Here is a 5000-nt window from a genome sequence, read left to right on the forward strand (position 1 = left end):
TTTTTTGACCACTTTTGATTCACTTCATTTCCCTTTATATTACAAATCTAAGTTATTTTCGTTTTCTTTTATGTGTTATTGGAATTATCAAGTCTTTTTGGTTGACATCTTTTGTTTCAATAAATGGAATTTCATTGATTTAAAGAAGGACTCGAAAGTGCGTTCAAAACAGCTACCTGCTCATTCATTCCACGGTCTTAATTTGGAAAAGCGAAACATGGAAAGGCCGAGACAACCTGTGTGAATTTGTGTTTGAGCGTCAGAGTGTGAATGAACATGTGTAAATGTTATCTGTACCTGTGTGAATTTGTGTTTGAGCATCAGAGTGTGAATGAACATGTGTAAATGTTATCTGTACCTGTGTGAATTTGTGTTTGAGTATCAGAGTGTGAATGAACATGTGTAAATGTTATCTGTACCAGTGTGAATTTGTGTTTGAGCATCAGAGTGTGAATGAACATGTATAAATGTATCTGTACCTATGTGAATTTGTGTTTGTCTATCAGTAAATGTTAATGGACATGTGTAAATGTATCTGTACCTGTGTGAATTTGTGTTTGTCTATCAGTAAATGTTAATGGACATGTGTAAATATTATCTGTACCTGTGTGAATTTGTGTTTGTGTATCAGTAAATGTAAATGTACATGTGTAAATATTATCTGTACCTGTGTGAATTTGTGTTTGTCTATCAGTAAATGTTAATGTACATGTGTAAATATTATCTGTACCTGTGTGAATTTGTGTTTGTCTATCAGTAAATGTACATGTGTAAATGTTATCTGTACCTGTGTGAATTTGTGTTTGTCTATCAGTAAATGTTAATGGACATGTGTAAATGCTATCTGTACCTGTGTGAATTTGTGTTTGTCTATCAGTAAATGTTAATGAACATGTGTAAATGTTATCTGTACCTGTGTGAATTTGTGTTTGTCTATCAGTAAATGTTAATGAACATGTGTAAATGTTATCTGTACCTGTGTGAATTTGTGTTTGTCTATCAGTAAATGTAAATGGACATGTGTAAATGTATCTGTACCTGTGTGAATTTGTGTTTGTCTATCAGTAAATGTTAATGGACATGTGTAAATGTATCTGTACCTGTGTGAATTTGTGTTTGTCTATCAGTAAATGTTAATGGACATGTGTAAATGTTATCTGTACCTGTGTGAATTTGTGTTTGTCTATCAGTAAATGTTAATGGACATGTGTAAATGTATCTGTACCTGTGTGAATTTGTGTTTGTCTATCAGTAAATGTTAATGGACATGTGTAAATATTATCTGTACCTGTGTGAATTTGTGTTTGTCTATCAGTAAATGTTAATGGACATGTGTAAATGTTATCTGTACCTGTGTGAATTTGTGTTTGTCTATCAGTAAATGTTAATGGACATGTGTAAATGTTATCTGTACCTGTGTGAATTTGTGTTTGTCTATCAGTAAATGTTAATGGACATGTATAAATGTATCTGTACCTGTGTGAATTTGTGTTTGTCTATCAGTAAATGTTAATGGACATGTGTAAATGTATCTGTACCTGTGTGAATTTGTGTTTGTCTATCAGTAAATGTTAATGGACATGTGTAAATGTATCTGTACCTGTGTGAATTTGTGTTTGTCTATCAGTAAATGTTAATGGACATGTGTAAATGTATCTGTACCTGTGTGAATTTGTGTTTGTCTATCAGTAAATGTTAATGGACATGTGTAAATGCTATCTGTACCTGTGTGAATTTGTGTTTGTCTATCAGTAAATGTTAATGGACATGTGTAAATGTATCTGTACCTGTGTGAATTTGTGTTTGTCTATCAGTAAATGTTAATGGACATGTGTAAATGTTATCTGTACCTGTGTGAATTTGTGTTTGTCTATCAGTAAATGTTAATGGACATGTGTAAATGCTATCTGTACCTGTGTGAATTTGTGTTTGTCTATCAGTAAATGTTAATGGACATGTGTAAATGTATCTGTACCTGTGTGAATTTGTGTTTGTCTATCAGTAAATGTTAATGGACATGTGTAAATGTATCTGTACCTGTGTGAATTTGTGTTTGTCTATCAGTAAATGTTAATGGACATGTGTAAATGTATCTGTACCTGTGTGAATTTGTGTTTGTCTATCAGTAAATGTTAATGGACATGTGTAAATGTTATCTGTACCTGTGTGAATTTGTGTTTGTCTATCAGTAAATGTTAATGGACATGTGTAAATGTTATCTGTACCTGTGTGAATTTGTGTTTGTCTATCAGTAAATGTTAATGGACATGTGTAAATGTTATCTGTACCTGTGTGAATTTGTGTTTGTCTATCAGTAAATGTTAATGGACATGTGTAAATGTTATCTGTACCTGTGTGAATTTGTGTTTGTCTATCAGTAAATGTTAATGGACATGTGTAAATGTTATCTGTACCTGTGTGAATTTGTGTTTGTCTATCAGTAAATGTTAATGGACATGTATAAATGTATCTGTACCTGTGTGAATTTGTGTTTGTCTATCAGTAAATGTTAATGGACATGTGTAAATGTATCTGTACCTGTGTGAATTTGTGTTTGTCTATCAGTAAATGTTAATGGACATGTGTAAATGTATCTGTACCTGTGTGAATTTGTGTTTGTCTATCAGTAAATGTTAATGGACATGTGTAAATGTATCTGTACCTGTGTGAATTTGTGTTTGTCTATCAGTAAATGTTAATGGACATGTGTAAATGCTATCTGTACCTGTGTGAATTTGTGTTTGTCTATCAGTAAATGTTAATGGACATGTGTAAATGTATCTGTACCTGTGTGAATTTGTGTTTGTCTATCAGTAAATGTTAATGGACATGTGTAAATGTTATCTGTACCTGTGTGAATTTGTGTTTGTCTATCAGTAAATGTTAATGGACATGTGTAAATGCTATCTGTACCTGTGTGAATTTGTGTTTGTCTATCAGTAAATGTTAATGGACATGTGTAAATGTATCTGTACCTGTGTGAATTTGTGTTTGTCTATCAGTAAATGTTAATGGACATGTGTAAATGTATCTGTACCTGTGTGAATTTGTGTTTGTCTATCAGTAAATGTTAATGGACATGTGTAAATGTATCTGTACCTGTGTGAATTTGTGTTTGTCTATCAGTAAATGTTAATGGACATGTGTAAATGTTATCTGTACCTGTGTGAATTTGTGTTTGTCTATCAGTAAATGCTAATGAACATGTGTAAATGTTATCTGTACCTGTGTGAATTTGTGTTTGTCTATCAGTAAATGTTAATGGACATGTGTAAATGTTATCTGTACCTGTGTGAATTTGTGTTTGTCTATCAGTAAATGTTAATGGACATGTGTAAATGTTATCTGTACCTGTGTGAATTTGTGTTTGTCTATCAGTAAATGTTAATGGACATGTGTAAATGTTATCTGTACCTGTGTGAATTTGTGTTTGTCTATCAGTAAATGTTAATGAACATGTGTAAATGTTATCTGTACCTGTGTGAATTTGTGTTTGTCTATCAGTAAATGTTAATGGACATGTGTAAATGTTATCTGTACCTGTGTGAATTTGTGTTTGTCTATCAGTAAATGTTAATGGACATGTGTAAATGTTATCTGTACCTGTGTGAATTTGTGTTTGTCTATCAGTAAATGTTAATGGACATGTGTAAATGTATCTGTACCTGTGTGAATTTGTGTTTGTCTATCAGTAAATGTTAATGGACATGTGTAAATGTATCTGTACCTGTGTGAATTTGTGTTTGTCTATCAGTAAATGTTAATGGACATGTGTAAATGTTATCTGTACCTGTGTGAATTTGTGTTTGTCTATCAGTAAATGTTAATGGACATGTGTAAATGTTATCTGTACCTGTGTGAATTTGTGTTTGTCTATCAGTAAATGTTAATGGACATGTGTAAATGTATCTGTACCTGTGTGAATTTGTGTTTGTCTATCAGTAAATGTTAATGGACATGTGTAAATGTTATCTGTACCTGTGTGAATTTGTGTTTGTCTATCAGTAAATGTTAATGGACATGTGTAAATGTTATCTGTACCTGTGTGAATTTGTGTTTGTCTATCAGTAAATGTTAATGGACATGTGTAAATGTTATCTGTGCCTGTGTGAATTTGTGTTTGTCTATCAGTAAATGTTAATGGACATGTGTAAATGTTATCTGTACCTGTGTGAATTTGTGTTTGTCTATCAGTAAATGTTAATGGACATGTATAAATGTATCTGTACCTGTGTGAATTTGTGTTTGTCTATCAGTAAATGTTAATGGACATGTGTAAATGTATCTGTACCTGTGTCAATTTGTGTTTGTCTATCAGTAAATGTTAATGGACATGTGTAAATGTTATCTGTACCTGTGTGAATTTGTGTTTGTCTATCAGTAAATGTTAATGGACATGTGTAAATGTTATCTGTACCTGTGTGAATTTGTGTTTGTCTATCAGTAAATGCTAATGAACATGTGTAAATGTTATCTGTACCTGTGTGAATTTGTGTTTGTCTATCAGTAAATGTTAATGGACATGTGTAAATGTTATCTGTACCTGTGTGAATTTGTGTTTGTCTATCAGTAAATGTTAATGGACATGTGTAAATGTTATCTGTACCTGTGTGAATTTGTGTTTGTCTATCAGTAAATGTTAATGGACATGTATAAATGTATCTGTACCTGTGTGAATTTGTGTTTGTCTATCAGTAAATGTTAATGGACATGTGTAAATGTATCTGTACCTGTGTGAATTTGTGTTTGTCTATCAGTAAATGTTAATGGACATGTGTAAATGTTATCTGTACCTGTGTGAATTTGTGTTTGTCTATCAGTAAATGTTAATGGACATGTGTAAATGTTATCTGTACCTGTGTGAATTTGTGTTTGTCTATCAGTAAATGTTAATGGACATGTATAAATGTATCTGTACCTGTGTGAATTTGTGTTTGTCTATCAGTAAATGTTAATGGACATGTGTAAATGTATCTGTACCTGTGTGAATTTGTGTTTGT

At 32.0% G+C, this 5000-nt stretch overlaps 1 protein-coding gene across 1 annotated transcript in view; it reads right to left on the reverse strand.

Annotated features, from left to right (window-relative positions):
* trip10b (thyroid hormone receptor interactor 10b) overlaps positions 1-5000 on the reverse strand; it is a 30834-nt gene that overhangs the window by 13463 nt on the left and 12371 nt on the right. The window lies entirely within an intron of this gene.

Source organism: Chanos chanos, chromosome 7, assembly GCF_902362185.1.
Source record: "Chanos chanos chromosome 7, fChaCha1.1, whole genome shotgun sequence".
In the NCBI taxonomy this organism is placed as follows: domain Eukaryota; kingdom Metazoa; phylum Chordata; class Actinopteri; order Gonorynchiformes; family Chanidae; genus Chanos; species Chanos chanos.